The following is a 20,904-nucleotide window of genomic DNA, read 5'->3' on the forward strand; positions in this document are numbered from 1 at the left end:
GACAGTTATTAATGTATGTGGGTATAACTGACAGTAAAGAGACAGTTATTAATGTATGTGGGTATAACTGACAGTTATTAATGTATGTGGGTATAACTGACCGTTATTAATGTATGTGGGTATAACTGACAGTTATTAATGTATGTGGGTATAACTGACAGTAAAGTGACAGTTATTAATGTATGTGGGTATAACTGACAGTTATTAATGTATGTGGGTATAACTGACAGTAAAGTGACAGTTATAAATGTATGTGGGTATAACTGACAGTTATTAATGTATGTGGGTATAACTGACAGTTATTAATGTTATGTGGGTATAACTGACAGTTATTAATGTATGTGGGTATAACTGACAGTTATTAATGTATGTGGGTATAACTGACAGTTATTAATGTATGTGGGTATAACTGACAGTTATTAATGTATGTGGGTATAACTGACAGTTATTAATGTATGTGGGTATAACTGACAGTTATTAATGTATGTGGGTATAACTGACAGTTATTAATGTATGTGGGTATAACTGACAGTTATTAATGTATGTGGGTATAACTGACAGTTATTAATGTATGTGGGTATAACTGACAGTTATTAATGTATGTGGGTATAACTGACAGTTATTAATGTATGTGGGTATAACTGACAGTTATTAATGTATGTGGGTATAACTGACAGTTATTAATGTATGTGGGTATAACTGACAGTTATTAATGTATGTGGGTATAACTGACAGTTATTAATGTATGTGGGTATAACTGACAGTAAAGTGACAGTTATTAATGTATGTGGGTATAACTGACAGTAAAGTGACAGTTATTAATGTATGTGGGTATAACTGACAGTTATTAATGTATATGGGTATAACTGACAGTTATTAATGTATGTGGGTATAACTGACAGTTATTAATGTATGTGGGTATAACTGACAGTAAAGTGACAGTTATTAATGTATGTGGGTATAACTGACAGTTATTAATGTATGCGGGTATAACTGACAGTTATTAATGTATGTGGGTATAACTGACAGTTATTAATGTATGTGGGTATAACTGACAGTAAAGTGACAGTTATTAATGTATGTGGGTATAACTGACAGTAAAGTGACAGTTATTAATGTATGTGGGTATAACTGACAGTTATTAATGTATGTGGGTATAACTGACAGTTATTAATGTATGTGGGTATAAGTGACAGTAAAGTGACAGTTATTAATGTATGTGGGTATAACTGACAGTTATTAATGTATGTGGGTATAACTGACAGTTATTAATGTATGTGGGTATAACTGACAGTTATTAATGTATGTGGGTATAACTGACAGTAAAGTGACAGTTATTAATGTATGTGGGTATAACTGACAGTTATTAATGTATGTGGGTATAACTGACAGTTATTAATGTATGTGGGTATAAGTGACAGTAAAGTGACAGTTATTAATGTATGTGGGTATAACTGACAGTTATTAATGTATGTGGGTATAACTGACAGTAAAGTGACAGTTATTAATGTATGTGGGTATAACTGACGGTGGCTACCGATAGTGGCTAATATTTAACACGATATAAATTATACTAAAATACAGTGAAAAGTCCGGACATATAATGAGAACATTCTAGAAATCTCAAATCAACTCGGTAGGTTTGGTGCTGTACTGTCATTTGGGCATGGCTACAGAAGCCTATAGCTTGGCTCTCCACATTTCATCCTTACAGGTTACACTGAGTGTACAAAATATTAAGAACACCTTCCTAATATTGAGTTACTCCCCCCCCTTTTGCACTCAGAACAGCCTCAATTCGTCAGGGCATTGACTCTAAAATGTGTCAAAAGCGTTCCACAGGGGATGCTGACCCATTTTGACTCCAATGCTTCCCACACTTGTGTCATGTTGGCTGGATGTCCTGGTTGTTGATTGTTGATACACACGGGGAAACTGTTGAGAGTGGAAAAACCCATCAGCTTTGCAGTTCTTGACACAAACCGGTGAGCCTGGACCCTACTACCATACCTCGTTCAAAGGCACTTAAATCTTTTGTCTTGTCCATTCACCCTCTGAATAGCACACGTACACAATCCATTTCTCAATTGTTTTAAGGCTTAAAAATCCTTATTTAACCTGTCTCCTACATCTACACTGATTGAAATGGATTTAACAAGTGACATCAATAAGGGTTCATAGCTTTCACCTGGATTCATCTGGTCAGTCTATGTCATTGAAAGAGCAGGTGTTCTTAATGTTTTGTCCACTCGGTATAGAATTGATGGAACTAGAACGCTGCTGGCGTGGTTCTAGAATGTCAAACCAACCTTCCATCCATTCCACTATGCTACTGTGGTCTGGTCTGTCATCACACATCAGCTAATAAATGGACTGGCTAGACTGGCCCAAGGCCAGGCTCCATCAATAACACACTAATAACATAACGTGTGGATAATGATGAATTAGGTCCTGGCTAAGGCTTTTAAATGGACCAGAATGCATTGCTGCTCTAAAACACCAAGCCACTGTGACTAGGATAAACACACTACCACTGTAGTTCACATTAGTTTAATATATCTGCATCTAGATCGATGGGACAACCTTTTAATGAACGGATCACTACTGCTATATGTCTGTCTGTTTCCTGTGTGACCTCTAAACAGGCTGTTACTACTATATGTCTGTCTGTTTCCTGTGTGACCTCTAAACAGGCTGTTACTACTATATGTCTGTTTGTTTCCTGTGTGACCTCTAAACAGGCTGTTACTACTATATGTCTGTTTGTTTCCTGTGTGACCTCTAAACAGGCTGTTACTACTATATGTCTGTCTGTTTCCTGTGTGACCTCTAAACAGGCTGTTACTACTATATGTCTGTTTCCTGTGTGACCTCTAAACAGGCTGTTACTACTATATGTCTGTCTGGGTTCCTGTGTGACCTCTAAACAGGCTGTTACTACTATATGTCTGGGTTCCTGTGCGACCTCTAAACAGGCTGTTACTACTATATGTCTGTTTCCTGTGTGACCTCTAAACAGGCTGTTACTACTATATGTCTGTTTCCTGTGTGACCTCTAAACAGGCTGTTACTACTATATGTCTGTCTGGGTTCCTGTGTGACCTCTAAACAGGCTGTTACTACTATATGTCTGTCTGGGTTCCTGTGTGACCTCTAAACAGGCTGTTACTACTATATGTCTGTCTGGGTTCCTGTGCGACCTCTAAACAGGCTGTTACTACTATATGTCTGTTTGTTTCCTGTGTGACCTCTAAACAGGCTGTTACTACTATATGTCTGTCTGGGTTCCTGTGTGACCTCTAAACAGGCTGTTACTACTATATGTCTGTCTGGGTTCCTGTGTGACCTCTAAACAGGCTGTTACTACTATATGTCTGTCTGGGTTCCTGTGTGACCTCTAAACAGGCTGTTACTACTATATGTCTGTCTGGGTTCCTGTGTGACCTCTAAACAGGCTGTTACTACTATATGTCTGTCTGTTTCCTGTGTGACCTCTAAACAGGCTGTTACTACTATATGTCTGTTTGTTTCCTGTGTGACCTCTAAACAGGCTGTTACTACTATATGTCTGTTTGTTTCCTGTGTGACCTCTAAACAGGCTGTTACTACTATATGTCTGTTTGTTTCCTGTGTGACCTCTAAACAGGCTGTTACTACTATATGTCTGTTTCCTGTGTGACCTCTAAACAGGCTGTTACTACTATATGTCTGTTTCCTGTGTGACCTCTAAACAGGCTGTTACTACTATTTTTTTATTTTATTTTTATTTCACCTTTATTTAACCAGGTAGGCTAGTTGAGAACAAGTTCTCATTTGCAACTGCGACCTGGCCAAGATAAAGCATAGCAGTGTGAGCATACAACAAAGAGTTACACATGGAGTAAACAATTAACAAGTCAATAACACAGTAGAAAACAAAGGGGGGGGTCTATATACAATGTGTGCAAAAGGCATGAGGAGGTAGGCAAATAATTACAATTTTGCAGATTAACACTGGAGTGATAAAAGATCAGATGGTCATGTACAGGTAGAGATATTGGTGTGCAGAAGAGCAGAAAAGTAAATAAATAAAAACAGTATGGGGATGAGGTAGGTGAAAAGGGTGGGCTATTTACCAATAGACTATGTACAGCTGCAGCGATCGGTTAGCTGCTCAGATAGCTGATGTTTGAAGTTGGTGAGGGAGATAAAAGTCTCCAACTTCAGCGATTTTTGCAATTCGTTCCAGTCACAGGCAGCAGAGTACTGGAACGAAAGGCGGCCAAATGAGGTGTTGGCTTTAGGGATGATCAGTGAGATACACCTGCTGGAGCGCGTGCTACGGATGGGTGTTGCCATCGTGACCAGTGAGCTGAGATAAGGCGGAGCTTTACCTAGCATAGACTTGTAGATGACCTGGAGCCAGTGGGTCTGGCGACGAATATGTAGCGAGGGCCAGCCGACTAGAGCGTACAAGTCGCAGTGGTGGGTGGTATAAGGTGCTTTAGTGACAAAACGGATGGCACTGTGATAGACTGCATCCAGTTTGCTGAGTAGAGTGTTGGAAGCCATTTTGTAGATGACATCGCCGAAGTCGAGGATCGGTAGGATAGTCAGTTTTACTAGGGTAAGCTTGGCGGCTTGAGTGAAGGAGGCTTTGTTGCGGAATAGAAAGCCGACTCTTGATTTGATTTTCGATTGGAGATGTTTGATATGAGTCTGGAAGGAGAGTTTGCAGTCTAGCCAGACACCTAGGTACTTATAGACGTCCACATATTCTAGGTCGGAACCATCCAGGGTGGTGATGCTAGTCGGGCATGCAGGTGCAGGCAGCGACCGGTTGAAAAGCATGCATTTGGTTTTACTAGCGTTTAAGAGCAGTTGGAGGCCACGGAAGGAGTGTTGTATGGCATTGAAGCTTGTTTGGAGGTTAGATAGCACAGTGTCCAAAGACGGGCCGAAAGTATATAGAATGGTGTCGTCTGCGTAGAGGTGGATCAGGGAATCGCCCGCAGCAAGAGCAACATCATTGATATACACTGAGAAAAGAGTCGGCCCGAGAATTGAACCCTGTGGCACCCCCATAGAGACTGCCAGAGGACCGGACAGCATGCCCTCCGATTTGACACACTGAACTCTGTCTGCAAAGTAATTGGTGAACCAGGCAAGGCAGTCATCCGAAAAACCGAGGCTACTGAGTCTGCCGATAAGAATATGGTGATTGACAGAGTCGAAAGCCTTGGCAAGGTCGATGAAGACGGCTGCACAGTACTGTCTTTTATCGATGGCGGTTATGATGTCGTTTAGTACCTTGAGTGTGGCTGAGGTGCACCCATGACCGGCTCGGAAACCAGATTGCACAGCGGAGAAGGTACGGTGGGATTCGAGATGGTCAGTGACCTGTTTGTTGACTTGGCTTTCGAAGACCTTAGATAGGCAGGGCAGGATGGATATAGGTCTGTAACAGTTTGGGTCCAGGGTGTCTCCCCCTTTGAAGAGGGGGATGACTGCGGCAGCTTTCCAATCCTTGGGGATCTCAGACGAGATGAAAGAGAGGTTGAACAGGCTGGTAATAGGGGTTGCGACAATGGTGGCAGATAGTTTCAGAAATAGAGGGTCCAGATTGTCAAGCCCAGCTGATTTGTACGGGTCCAGGTTTTGCAGCTCTTTCAGAACATCTGCTATCTGGATTTGGGTAAAGGAGAACCTGGAGAGGCTTGGGCGAGGAGCTGCGGGGGGGGCGGAGCTGTTGGCCGAGGTTGAAGTAGCCAGGCGGAAGGCATGGCCAGCCGTTGAGAAATGCTTATTGAAGTTTTCGATAATCATGGATTTATCAGTGGTGACCGTGTTACCTAGCCTCAGTGCAGTGGGCAGCTGGGAGGAGGTGCTCTTGTTCTCCATGGACTTCACAGTGTCCCAGAACTTTTTGGAGTTGGAGCTACAGGATGCAAACTTCTGCCTGAAGAAGCTGGCCTTAGCTTTCCTGACTGACTGCGTGTATTGGTTCCGGACTTCCCTGAACAGTTGCATATCACGGGGACTATTCGATGCTATTGCAGTCCGCCACAGGATGTTTTTGTGCTGGTCGAGGGCAGTCAGGTCTGGGGTGAACCAAGGGCTGTATCTGTTCTTAGTTCTGCATTTTTTGAACGGAGCATGCTTATCTAAAATGGTGAGGAAGTTACTTTTAAAGAATGACCAGGCATCCTCAACTGACGGGATGAGGTCAATGTCCTTCCAGGATACCCGGGCCAGGTCGATTAGAAAGGCCTGCTCACAGAAGTGTTTTAGGGAGCGTTTGACAGTGATGAGGGGTGGTCGTTTGACTGCGGCTCCGTAGCGGATACAGGCAATGAGGCAGTGATCGCTGAGATCCTGGTTGAAGACAGCGGAGGTGTATTTGGAGGGCCAGTTGGTCAGGATGACGTCTATGAGGGTGCCCTTGTTTACAGAGTTAGGGTTGTACCTGGTGGGTTCCTTGATGATTTGTGTGAGATTGAGGGCATCTAGCTTAGATTGTAGGACTGGTGGGGTGTTAAGCATATCCCAGTTTAGGTCACCTAACAGAACAAACTCTGAAGCTAGATGGGGGGCGATCAATTCACAAATGGTGTCCAGGGCACAGCTGGGAGCTGAGGGGGGTCGGTAGCAGGCGGCAACCGTGAGAGACTTATTTCTGGAGAGAGTAATTTTCAAAATTAGTAGTTCGAACTGTTTGGGTATGGACCTGGAAAGTATGACATTACTTTGCAGGCTCTCTCTGCAGTAAACTGCAACTCCTCCCCCTTTGGCAGTTCTATCTTGACGGAAGATGTTATAGTTGGGTATGGAAATCTCTGAATTTTTGGTGGCCTTCCTGAGCCAGGATTCAGACACAGCAAGGACATCAGGGTTAGCAGAGTGTGCTAAAGCAGTGAGTAAGACAAACTTAGGGAGGAGGCTTCTGATGTTGACATGCATGAAACCAAGGCTTTTTCGAACACAGAAGTCAACAAATGAGGGTGCCTGGGGACATGCAGGGCCTGGGTTTACCTCCACATCACCCGCGGAACAGAGAAGGAGTAGTATGAGGGTGCGGCTAAAGGCTATCAAAACTGGTCGCCTAGAGCGTTGGGGACAGAGAATAAGAGGAGCAGGTTTCTGGGCATGGTAGAATATATTCAGGGCATAATGCGCAGACAGGGGTATGGTGGGGTGCGGGTACAGCGGAGGTAAGCCCAGGCACTGGGTGATGATGAGAGAGGTTGTATCTCTGGACATGCTGGTAGTAATGGGTGAGGTCACCGCATGTGTGGGAGGTGGGACAAAGGAGTTATCAGGGGTATGAAGAGTGGAACTAGGGGCTCCATTGTGAACTAAAACAATGATAACTAACCTGAACAACAGTATACAAGGCATATTGACATTTGAGAGAGACATACAGCGAGGCATACAGTAATCACAGGTGTTGAATTGGGAAAGCTAGCTAAAACAGTAGGTGAGACAACAGCTAATCAGCTAGCACAACAACAGCAGGTAAAATGGCGTAGACTAGGCAACGGGGCCAACAGATAAAACAAACAAGCAGAATGGAGTACCGTGATTTATGGACAGTCCAGCGTGCATCAGCTATGTAGCCAAGAGATCAGTGTCCAGGGGGCAGCGGTGGATGGGGAAGGGAAGCTGGCCTGGCGAGTGTTATCCAGGTTAAAAAAAAAACGAACAATGACTAAATAGCTTGTAGCTAGTTAGCTGGTTAGCTTCTGGAGGTTCTTGAGTGTGTTCTAAAAATAAATCAAAATAATAGCGATTCCGTATCACATTGGGTGAGGCAGGTTTCCGGAAGGTATAAACAAATTAAAAGTCAAAAGAGATAGAAAGTAAATATGGGTCCGGTGGGCGTTTGGGACGCGGCGATTCAGGCGGTTAGCAGGCCTGTGCTAACAAGCTAACAGTTTGTAGGCCCGGGCTAGACAAGGTAGCAGTTAGCGGACCGGAGCTGGACAAGCTAGCAGTTAGCAGGCCGAATTAGCAAGCAGGGAGATAGCGAGGGCTAGAGAGTTAGCCTTTGGGGGACGTCGCGATGGGGTGAGTCTGTTTATTCCTCTTCATGCGGTGACATCGATAGACCGGTCGTGGGCCCGGGTATTGTAGCTCAGGAGTATGCTACGGTGGTAGCGCAGGCCGGGCTAGCTTCAAGCTAAGTGGGTGGAAACGCTAGCCAGGGGCTAGTTGTGAAGATCCAGCGTATTTGGAAGCTTAGGTTTAGCAAAATGTTTTTAAAGGGATAGCTATGTAAAAAACGAAAAATAAACAAAATATAAACAAAATATACAGGGACACGACACGACAGGACGACTTACTGCTACGCCATCTTGGAAAAGATACTACTATATGTCTGTTTGTTTCCTGTGTGACCTCTAAACAGGCTGTTACTACTATATGTCTGTTTGTTTCCTGTGTGACCTCTAAACAGGCTGTTACTACTATATGTCTGTCTGGGTTCCTGTGTGACCTCTAAACAGGCTGTTACTACTATATGTCTGTTTCCTGTGCGACCTCTAAACAGGCTGTTACTACTATATGTCTGTTTCCTGTGCGACCTCTAAACAGGCTGTTACTACTATATGTCTGTCTGGGTTCCTGTGTGACCTCTAAACAGGCTGTTACTACTATATGTCTGTTTCCTGTGTGACCTCTAAACAGGCTGTTACTGACAGAGGAAAGAGGTAGAGGACATCTGTTCCTCCTCGTTGTCTTGGTACGGTAATGTTAATCATGTCCAATAATCCAACGTACTGTTTATGAAGTTCCTCTTGAATCGGTCATGGGTTTGTATCTCTAAACCCAGCGATAGTAATACACTCAACAGTTTGAGTAATTATTCAGGACATAATGCACTTTGTCAACAACCCAAAAAAACTACCCTGGATTTCATGAGACAGTAATTCATATTTCCAGACCTATATAGTTGCTCAACAGCTCGTGTTGATTAAAGGTAGTTGTCGAGTAAAAAAAAAAAAAAACAGTATGGAAGAAAGCGTCAAACGCCTTCAACCTTAGATCTCCCGGCTCGGGCCGGCTGTGACACAGCCCCGGGGGATCGAACCCAGGTCTGTAGTGCGACGCAGTGCCTTAGACCGGTGCGTCACTCGGGAGGCTGCTTTCTGAAAGACACCATGATGTCATACTGCCTTGACCCAAACGCCACAAGAATGCGCTGGAGACGAGATTCACAGAAATAAAAACTACCAAAATGAAAAAAAAACTCTCTGAGAAAAACCAGAACACATTTTCCATTACTTTAACTTCTTTATGTAACAGCATTGAGGGGAATGAAAAGCACACTGACATTGCCTGAAAGACGGACGGAAATGCCCGTCATATTCACATTGATCTGTGGTTTTAGTAGTAATGTAATGGTGGGCAGTGCCACAGGGCTATGTTGTAGGGCCTGATGCCATTCGTTGACTGTTCATTCTCATGCGCCAATATTTGAGTGGCCTCAAACTCAACTCTGGACGTCGAAGACAGTTCCACTGCTTTTCCCCCCATTGTTCCCCTCTGATCAGGGCCTGATTTAGACCTGGGACACCAGGTGGGGTGATATTAATGATCAGGGCCTGATTTAGACCTGGGACACCAGGTGGGGTGATATTAATGACCAGGGCCTGATTTAGACCTGGGACACCAGGTGGGGTGATATTAATGATCAGGGCCTGATTTAGACCTGGGACACCAGGCGGGGTGATATTAATGATCAGGGCCTGATTTAGACCTGGGACACCAGGTGGGTGATTCCCCTCTCTAATCAGGGCCGGATTTAGACCTGGGACACCAGGTGGGTGATTCCCCTCTCTAATCAGGGCCTGATTTAGACCTGGGACACCAGGCGGGGTGATATTAATGATCAGGGCCTGATTTAGACCTGGGACACCAGGTGGGGTGATATTAATGACCAGGGTCTGATTTAGACCTGGGACACCAGGTGGGGTGATATTAATGATCAGGGCCTGATTTAGACCTGGGACACCAGGTGGGGTGTTATTAATGACAAGGGCCTGATTTAGACCTGGGACACCAGGTGGGTGATAAGAACACGCACCATTGTAAATACAACCCACCATTTGTACATTGTTAAAACACTGTATATATATATAATATGACATTTGTAATGTCTTTATTGTTTTGAAACTTCTGTATGTGTAATGTTTACTGGTCATTTTTATTGTTTATTTCACCTTATATATTATCTACCTAACTTGCTTTGACAATGTTAACACATGTTTCCCATGCCAATAAAGCCCTTGAATTGAATTGAATTGAAAATTGAATTGATATTAATGATCAGGGCCTGATTTAGACCTGGGACACCAGGTGGGTGATATTAATGATCAGGGCCTGATTTAGACCTGGGACACCAGGTGGGGTGATATTAATGATCAGGGCCTGATTTAGACCTGGGACACCAGGTGGGGTGATATTAATGATCAGGGCCTGATTTAGACCTGGGACACCAGGTGGGGTGATATTAATGACCAGGGCCTGATTTAGACCTGGGACACCAGGTGGGGTGATATTAATGACCAGGGCCTGATTTAGACCTGGGACACCAGGTGGGGTGATATTAATGATCAGGGCCTGATTTAGACCTGGGACACCAGGCGGGGTGATATTAATGATCAGGGCCTGATTTAGACCTGGGACACCAGGTGGGTGATTCCCCTCTCTAATCAGGGCCGGATTTAGACCTGGGACACCAGGTGGGTGATTCCCCTCTCTAATCAGGGCCTGATTTAGACCTGGGACACCAGGCGGGGTGATATTAATGATCAGGGCCTGATTTAGACCTGGGACACCAGGTGGGGTGATATTAATGACCAGGGTCTGATTTAGACCTGGGACACCAGGTGGGGTGATATTAATGATCAGGGCCTGATTTAGACCTGGGACACCAGGTGGGGTGATATTAATGATCAGGGCCTGATTTAGACCTGGGACACCAGGTGGGGTGATATTAATGATCAGGGCCTGATTTAGACCTGGGACACCAGGTGGGTGATTCCCCTCTCTAATCAGGGCCTGATTTAGACCTGGGACACCAGGTGGGGTGATATTAATGATCAGGGTCTGATTTAGACCTGGGACACCAGGTGGGGGGATATTAACAACCAGGGCCTGATTTAGACCTGGGACACCAGGTGGGGTGATATTAATGATCAGGGCCTGATTTAGACCTGGGACACCAGGTGGGTGATTCCCCTCTCTAATCAGGGCCTGATTTAGACCTGGGACACCAGGTGGGGTGATATTAATGATCAGGGTCTGATTTAGACCTGGGACACCAGGTGGGGGGATATTAACAACCAGGGCCTGATTTAGACCTGGGACACCAGGTGGGGTGATATTAATGATCAGGGCCTGATTTAGACCTGGGACACCAGGTGGGGTGTTATTAATGACAAGGGCCTGATTTAGACCTGGGACACCAGGTGGGTGATATTAATGATCAGGGCCTGATTTAGACCTGGGACACCAGGTGGGGTGATATTAATGATCAGGGCCTGATTTAGACCTGGGACACCAGGTGGGGTGTTATTAATGACAAGGGCCTGATTTAGACCTGGGACACCAGGTGGGTGATAAGAACACGCACCATTGTAAATACAACCCACCATTTGTACATTGTTAAAACACTGTATATATATATAATATGACATTTGTAATGTCTTTATTGTTTTGAAACTTCTGTATGTGTAATGTTTACTGTTCATTTTTATTGTTTATTTCACTTTATATATTATCTACCTCACTTGCTTTGGCAATGTTAACACATGTTTCCCATGCCAATAAAGCCCTTGAATTGAATTGAATTGAAAATTGAATTGATATTAATGATCAGGGCCTGATTTAGACCTGGGACACCAGGTGGGTGATATTAATGATCAGGGCCTGATTTAGACCTGGGACACCAGGTGGGGTGATATTAAGGGTCATGTAAAACATAGGAAACCAGAAGTAGCCCAGACCGTGTAGGGTCAGAGTTCAATACCTCTTTTTGTAGCACTTCCATCATCCCTCTCTTGTCATGTGGATATATTTAGTATTACCTCAAGTACCAGCCTCAGGTTAGGCCGTTCCCCATGTCATGTGGATATATTTAGTTACCTCAAGTACCAGCCTCAGGTTAGGCCATTTTTTCTCTCCTTCTTACAACAGCCACGATGTGACTCCGACTGACACGTCACAGAGTTTATACCAGTGAACGGATTACTGTTAAATGGTATATTCTGAAGGGGATTTGGCCAAAAAGCTGTTTCTAAAGTCAAGCTGTAACGGATAGGTTCAGGTGTCATCTGGCCTGCAGCTTCAGTCACTCAGAGAGGTGCTGTGGAGGTGGAATCTGGCCTGCAGCTGCAGTCACTCAGAGAGGTGCTGTGGAGGTGGAATCTGGCCTGCAGCTGCAGTCACTCAGAGAGGTGCTGTGGAGGTGGAATCTGGCCTGCAGCTGCAGTCACTCAGAGAGGTGCTGTGGAGGTGGAATCTGGCCTGCAGCTGCAGTCACTCAGAGAGGTGCTGTGGAGGTGGAATCTGGCCTGCAGCTGCAGTCACTCAGAGAGGTGCTGTGGAGGTGGAATCTGGCCTGCAGCTGCAGTCACTCAGAGAGGTGCTGTGGAGGTGGAATCTGGCCTGCAGCTGCAGTCACTCAGAGAGGTGCTGTGGAGGTGGAATCTGAGCCTCCAAGTTGTGGTCCATTAGTTCAGCTAAGCTTACTGTGAACGCTAATAGCAGAGAGGACAAGCAGTAGCCCTGTGGTCATGAACCCATTAAATAAACACTGAACTGGAGTTTCGTAGTGTCATCGCCATAGAACACAATGCAAAGGGGGTTTTTGCCCTGAAAGACTCCGACCTGGAATCTGATTTGGATTTAAAAATGTGGATAACAAGTAGCTGATTTACACAGAAAGTCCCTGTGGGGCCTCGCGGGTGGCGCTGTGCCACCAGAGACTCTGGGTTCACGCCCAAGCTCTGTCGTAACCGGCCGCGACCGGGAGGTCCGTGGGGCGACGCACAATTGGCCTAGCGTCTCCCGGGTTAGGGAGGGGTTGGCCGGTAGGGATGTCCTTGTCTCATCGCGCACTAGCCCCTCCTGTGGCGGGCCAGGTGCAGTGCGCACTAACCAAGGTTGCCAGGTGCACGGTGTTTCCTCCGACACATTGGTGCGGCTGGCTTCCGGGTTGGATGCGCGCTGTGTTAAGAAGCAGTGCGGCTTGGTTGGGTTGTGTATCGGAGGACGCATGACTTTCAACCTTCGTCTCTCCCGAGCCCGTACGGGAGTTGTAGCGATGAGACAAGCTAGTAGCTACTAAAAACAATTGGAGACCACGGAATTGGGGAGAAAAAGGGGTAAAAAAAATAATAATAATAAAAATAAGAAAGTCCCCTGTGGTGATGGAGTGGTCAAGCGCAAGAGGGTAGCAGGAATCGCCTCTGGTTCCCATGAACCCTACCTGACAGGTGGCTCTGGGTGGAACATGTCTGATAGAGAGACCGGCAGGGCTTATATGACAAGTGGTTTCGCCCCTGTAGGAAGTTTAGTGAGCCCCTCGCCGTACGGAGCCGTCATGGGATTCATAAGAAGGGACAACCTTTTTGGATTCCTCCAAAGCTGATAGTCAAAGTCGAAAGTGATTTGATTTCAACATTGTCACCCAAAGTTCACAGATACCAGCAGATCTATAATGTCTCACCAGTCAATAAAATAATATATATTTCCTTCCTTAGATACTTTGTAGTTGCATTACGCTTTGTCACGATCACAGTCGGGCAGAAATGCAGTTACTTCAGGTTATTATCAGTCATTAGAGCGGTTTATTTCCTGACCTTAGTGAGCTAACAGTTTGTCTACGCTCTTTCACCTTATGGCCTCTACTTCCCCCGGGCTACAAACACATTAAACACCCCCCCCTTCACCGTAGTCACCTCTACGGCCTTCACCGTAGTCACCTCTACAGCCCTTCACCGTAGTCACCTCTACAGCCCTTCACCGTAGTCACCTCTACAGCCCTTCACCGTAGTCACCTCTACAGCCCTTCACCGTAGTCACCTCTACAGCCCTTCACCGTAGTCACCTCTACAGCCCTTCACCGTAGTCACCTCTACAGCCCTTCACCGTAGTCACCTCTACAGCCTGTCACCTCTACAGCCCTTCACCGTAGTCACCTCTACAGCCTGTCACCTCTACAGCCCTTCACCGTAGTCAACTCTACAGCCCTTCACTGTAGTCAACTCTACAGCCCTTCACCGTAGTCAACTCTACACCCTGACCCTGCAGCTCCAGCCTTTCACTGTAGTCAACTCTACACCCTGACCCTGCAGCTCCAGCCTTTCACTGTAGTCAACTCTACACCCTGACCCTGCAGCTCCAGCCCTTCACTGTAGTCAACTCTACAGCCCTTCACTGTAGTCAACTCTACAGCCCTTCACTGTAGTCAACTCTACAGCCCTTCACTGTAGTCAACTCTACAGCCCTTCACTGTAGTCAACTCTACAGCCCTTCACCGTAGTCACCTCTACAGCCCATTCACCGTAGTCACCTCTACAGCCTGTCACCTCTACAGCCCTTCACCGTAGTCACCTCTACAGCCTGTCACCTCTACAGCCCTTCACCGTAGTCAACTCTACAGCCCTTCACTGTAGTCAACTCTACAGCCCTTCACCGTAGTCAACTCTACACCCTGACCCTGCAGCTCCAGCCCTTCACCGTAGTCAACTCTACAGCCCTTCACTGTAGTCAACTCTACAGCCCTTCACTGTAGTCAACTCTACAGCCCTTCACCGTAGTCAACTCTACAGCCCTTCACTGTAGTCAACTCTACAGCCCTTCACTGTAGTCAACTCTACAGCCCTTCACTGTAGTCAACTCTACAGCCCTTCACTGTAGTCAACTCTACAGCCCTTCACTGTAGTCAACTCTACAGCCCTTCACCGTAGTCAACTCTACAGCCCTTCACTGTAGTCAACTCTACAGCCCTTCACCGTAGTCAACTCTACACCCCTTCACCGTAGTCAACTCTACAGCCCTTCACCGTAGTCAACTCTACAGCCCTTCACCGTAGTCAACTCTACAGCCCTTCACCGTAGTCAACTCTACAGGCCTTCACCGTAGTCAACTCTACAGGCCTTCACCGTAGTCAACTCTACAGCCCTTCACCGTAGTCACCTCTACAGCCCTTCACCGTAGTCACCTCTACAGCCCTTCACCGTAGTCACCTCTACAGCCTGTCACCTCTACAGCCCTTCACCGTAGTCAACTCTACAGGCCTTCACCGTAGTCAACTCTACAGCCCTTCACCGTAGTCACCTCTACAGCCCTTCACCGTAGTCACCTCTACAGCCCTTCACCGTAGTCACCTCTACAGCCTGTCACCTCTACAGACCTTCACCGTAGTCACCTCTACAGCTCTTCACCGTAGTCACCTCTACAGCCCTTCACCGTAGTCAACTCTACAGCCCTTCACCGTAGTCAACTCTACAGGCCTTCACCGTAGTCACCTCTACAGCCCTTCACCGTAGTCACCTCTACAGCCCTTCACCGTAGTCACCTCTACAGCCCTTCACCGTAGTCACCTCTACAGCCCTTCACCGTAGTCACCTCTACAGCCCTTCACCGTAGTCACCTCTACAGCCCTTCACCGTAGTCACCTCTACAGCCCTTCACCTCTACAGCCCTTCACCGTAGTCACCTCTACAGCCCTTCACCGTAGTCACCTCTACAGCCCTTCACCGTAGTCAACTCTACAGCCCTTCACCGTAGTCACCTCTACAGCCCTTCACCGTAGTCAGCTCTACAGCCCTTCACCGTAGTCACCTCTACAGCCCTTCACCGTAGTCACCTCTACAGCCCTTCACCGTAGTCACCTCTACAGGCCTTCACCGCAGTCACCTCTACAGCCCTTCACCGTAGTCACCTCTACAGCCCTTCACCGTAGTCAACTCTACAGCCCTTCACCGTAGTCACCTCTACAGCCCTTCACCGTAGTCACCTCTACAGCCCTTCACCGTAGTCAACTCTACAGGCCTTCACCGTAGTCAACTCTACAGCCCTTCACCGTAGTCACCTCTACAGCCCTTCACCGTAGTCACCTCTACAGCCCTTCACCGTAGTCACCTCTACAGCCTGTCACCTCTACAGCCCTTCACCGTAGTCAACTCTACAGCCCTTCACCGTAGTCAACTCTACAGCCCTTCACCGTAGTCAACTCTACAGCCCTTCACCGTAGTCAACGCTACAGCCCTTCACCGTAGTCAACGCTACAGCCCTTCACCGTAGTCAACTCTACAGCCCTTCACCGTGTCACCTCTACAGCCCTTCACCGTAGTCACCCTACAAGCCCTTCACCGTAGTCACCTCTACAGCCCTTCACGTAGTCACCTCTACAGCCTGTCACCTCTACAGCCCTTCACCGTAGTCAACTCTACAGCCCTTCACCGTAGTCAACTCTACAGCCTTCACCGTAGTCAACTCTACAGCCCTTCACCGTAGTCAACGCTACAAGCCCTTCACCGTAGTCAACTCTACAAGCCCTTCAACACCGTAGTCAACTCTACAGCCCTTCACCGTAGTCAACCTCTACAGCCCTTACACCGTAGTCACCTCTACAGCCCTTCACCGTAGTTCACCTCTACAGCCTGTCACCTCTACAGCCCTTCACCGTAGTCAACTCTACAGGCCTTCCCGTAGTCAACTCTACAGCCCTTCACCGTAGTCAACTCTACAGCCCTTCACCGTAGTCAACGCTACAGCCTCACCCCTTCACCGTAGTCACTCTACAGCCCTTCACCGTAGTCAACTCTACAGCCCTTCACCGTAGTCACCTCTACACCCTTCACCGTAGTCACCTCTACAGCCCTTCACCGTAGTCACCTCTACAGACCTGTCACCTCTACAGCCCCTTCACCCGTAGTCAACTCTACAGGCCTTCACCGTAGTCACTCTACAGCCCTTCACCGTGAGTCACCTCTACAGCCCTTCACCGTAGTCACCTCTACATCCCTTCACCGTAGTCCACCTCTACAGCCCTTCACCGTAGTCACCCTCTACAGCCCTTCACCGTAGTCAACTCTACAGCCCTTCACCGTAGTCACAACTCTACAAGCCCTTACACCTCCGTAGTCACCTCTATAGCCCTTCACCGTAGTCACCTCTACAGCCCTTCAACCGTAGTCACCTCTACAGCCCTTCACCGTAGTCACCTCTACAGCCCTTCAACCGTAGTCACCTCTACAGCCTCATAACAGCCTTCACCGTGAGGCACCTCTACACCCTTCACCGTAGTCACCTCTACACCTGGTCACCATCTACAGCCCTTCACCGTAGTAACTCTACAGCCCTTCACCGTAGTCAACTCTACAGCCCTTCACCGTAGTCACCTCTAGTCACCTCTACAGCCCTTCACCGTAGTCACCTCTACAGCCCTTCACCGTAGTCACCTCTACAGCCCTTCACCGTAGTCACCTCTACAGCCTGTCACCTCTACAGCCCTTCACCGTAGTCACCTCTACAGCCCTTCACTGTAGTCACCTCTACACCCCTTCACCGTAGTCACCCTCTACACCCTGACCCTGCAGCTCCAGTCTTCTGAATGGGTGATTATTCCTATCCCTGAAATGGAATGCCATTTCATATTAAACTGAAGTCTGGAACAAAAGACTGACTCATTATAAGCAATCATAGGAATTAGTAACATCATTTAACCAAGCCAACAAAATCATTTCCAGGATATTGAAGCAGCAGCCGGGGGAAATTAGAAAAATTGTAGCTCTTAAATAGAATAATTGCCATCTTTATCTTCCGTCTCTCTCTGCTCCTCCTCGTTCTGAAGGGTTTCACAAATCACATTAACTTTCTATAGAAAATCTGCACCGAACAGAGTAATCAAGAACTGAACGAGGGGAGGGGGAGGGGGGGGGGGGGGGGGGGTCCATCAAGCCCTCAGTACTCAGACAGGAAAATAAATGGGATTTATTTCATTCCAATGCAGATTATGTGCAGGAACAAGGTGTTCAGTGATTCTCAGGCTTGTCTCCATCACAAAGCTAACAGAAAACAACTCCATAACATGGGATTATATTAGGATTACTGTAGTAAAATAACATTTAAAACCAGTCTATAATCTCATAAAGATTCCTCTGGCAATGTGTCTCATTAGAGTGGCGGGTAACCTGGTGGTTAGGTAGCCTAGTTAGAGGGGGGGGGGGGGGGGGACAGGTAGCCTAGTGGTTAGAGGGGGGGGGGGGGGGGCAGGTAGCCTAGTGGTTAGAGGGGGGGGGGGGGGGGGCAGGTAGCCTAGTTAGAGGGGGGGGGGGGGGGGACAGGTAGCCTAGTGGGTAGAGGGGGGAGGCAGGTAGCCTAGTTAGAGGGGGGGGACAGGGACAGGTAGCCTAGTGGGTAGAGGGGGGAGGCAGGTAGCCTAGTGGTTAGAGGGGGGGGGGGGGGGGGGGGGGGGGGGCAGGTAGCCTAGTGGTTAGAGGGGGGGGGGGGGGGCAGGTAGCCTAGTGGTTAGAGGGGGGAGGCAGGTAGCCTAGTGGTTAGAGGGGGGAGGCAGGTAGCCTAGTGGTTAGAGGAGGGAGGCAGGTAGCCTAGTGGTTAGAGGAGGGAGGCAGGTAGCCTAGTGGTTAGAGGAGGGAGGCAGGTAGCCTAGTGGTTAGAGGGGAGAGGCAGGTAGCCTAGTGGGTTAGAGGGGGGGGGGGGCAGGTAGCCTAGTGGTTAGAGGGGGGGGGGGGGCAGGTAGCCTAGTGGTTAGAGGGGGGGGGGGCAGGTAGCCTAGTGGTTAGAGGTGGGGGGCAGGTAGCCTAGTGGTTAGAGGGGGGAGGCAGGTAGCCTAGTGGTTAGAGAGGGGAGGCAGGGTAGCCTAGTGGTTAGAGGGGGGGAGGCATGTAGCCTAGTGGTTAGAGGAGGGAGGCAGGTAGCCTAGTGGTTAGAGGGGGGGGGGGGCAGGTAGCCTAGTGGTTAGAGGGGGGGGGGGGGGGGCAGGTAGCCTAGTGGTTAGAGGGGGGGGGGGCAGGTAGCCTAGTGGTTAGAGGTGGGGGGCAGGTAGCCTAGTGGTTAGAGGAGGGAGGCAGGTAGCCTAGTGGTTAGAGGAGGGAGGCAGGTAGCCTAGTGGTTAGAGGGGAGAGGCAGGTAGCCTAGTGGTTAGAGGGGGGGGGGGGCAGGTAGCCTAGTGGTTAGAGGGGGGGGGGGGGGGGGGGCAGGTAGCCTAGTGGTTAGAGGGGGGGGGGGGGCAGGTAGCCTAGTGGTTAGAGGGGAGAGGCAGTAGCCTAGTGGTTAGAGGAGGGAGGCAGGTAGCCTAGTGGTTAGAGGGGAGAGGCAGGTAGCCTAGTGGTTAGAGGGGGGGGGGGGGGGGCAGGTAGCCTAGTGGTTAGAGGGGGAGAGGGGGGGGGGGGGGGGGGGGGGCAGGTAGCCTAGTGGTTAGAGGGGAGAGGCAGGTAGCCTAGTGGTTAGAGGGGGGGGGGGGGGGGGGGGCAGGTAGCCTAGTGGTTAGAGGGGGGGGGGGGGGGCAGGTAGCCTAGTGGTTAGAGGGGGGGGGGGGGGGGGCAGGTAGCCTAGTGGTTAGAGGGGGGGGGGGGGGCAGGTAGCCTAGTGGTTAGAGGGGGGGGGGGGGGGGCAGGTAGCCTAGTGGTTAGAGGGGGGGGGGGGGCAGGTAGCCTAGTGGTTAGAGGGGGGGGGGGGGGGCAGGTAGCCTAGTGGTTAGAGGGGGGGGGGGGGGGGAGGTAGCCTAGTGGTTAGAGGGGGGGGCAGGTAGCCTAGTGGTTAGGGGGGGGGGGGGGGGGCAGGTAGCCTAGTGGTTAGGGGGGGGGGCAGGTAGCTAGTGGTTAGAGGGGGGGGGGGGGGGGAGGTAGTAGGGGGGGGGGGGGGGCAGGTAGCCTAGTGGTTAGAGGGGGGGGGGGGGGGCAGGTAGCCTAGTGGTTAGAGGGGGGGGGCAGGTAGGCCTAGTGGTTAGAGGGGGGGGGGGGGGGGGCAGGTAGCCTAGTGGTTAGAGGGGGGGGCAGGTAGCCTAGTGGTTAGAGGGGGGGGGGGGGCAGGTAGCCTAGGGTTAGAGGGGAGAGGCAGGTAGCCTAGTGGTTAGGGGGGGGGGGGGGGCAGGTAGCCTAGTGGTTAGAGGGGAGGAGGGCAGGTAGCCTGCCTAGTGGTTAGAGGGGGGGGGGGGGGGGGCAGGTAGCCTAGTGGTTAGAGGGGAGAGGCAGGTAGCCTAGTGGTTAGAGGGGGGGGGCAGGTAGCCTAGTGGTTAGAGGGGGGGGGGGGGCAGGTAGTTAGTGGGGAGGGGGGGGGGGGGGGCAGGTAGCCTAGTGGTTAGAGGAGGGAGGCAGGTAGCCTAGTGGTAGAGGGGAGAGGCAGGTAGCCTAGTGGTTAGAGGGGGGGGGGGGGGGGGAAGGTAGCCTAGTGGTTAGAGGGGGGGGGGGGGCAGGTAGCTAGTGGTTAGAGGGGGGGGGGGGGCAGGTAGCCTAGTGGTTAGAGGGGAGAGGCAGGTAGCCTAGTGGTTAGAGGGGGGGGGGGGGGGCAGGTAGCCTAGTGGTTAGAGGGGAGAGGCAGGTAGCCTAGTGGTTAGAGGGGGGGGGCAGGTAGCCTAGTGGTTAGAGGGGGGGGGGGGCAGGTAGCCTAGTGGTAGGGGGGGGGGGGGGGGGGGGGCAGGTAGCCTAGTGGTTAGAGGAGGGAGGCAGGTAGCCTAGTGGTTAGAGGGGAGAGGCAGGTTAGTAGTGGTTAGAGGGGGGGGGGGGGGGCAGGTAGCCTAGTGTTAGAGGGGGGGGGGGGCAGGTAGCTAGTGGTTTAGAGGGGGGGGGGGGGGCAGGTAGCCTAGTGGTTAGAGGGGGGGGGGGGCAGGTAGCCTAGTGGTTAGAGGGGGGGGGGGGGGGAGGTAGCCTAGTGGTTAGAGGGGGGGGGGGG

The sequence above is a fragment of the Oncorhynchus kisutch genome, unplaced genomic scaffold (genome assembly GCF_002021735.2).
Source record: "Oncorhynchus kisutch isolate 150728-3 unplaced genomic scaffold, Okis_V2 Okis04b-Okis11a_hom, whole genome shotgun sequence".
Lineage (NCBI taxonomy): Eukaryota > Metazoa > Chordata > Actinopteri > Salmoniformes > Salmonidae > Oncorhynchus > Oncorhynchus kisutch.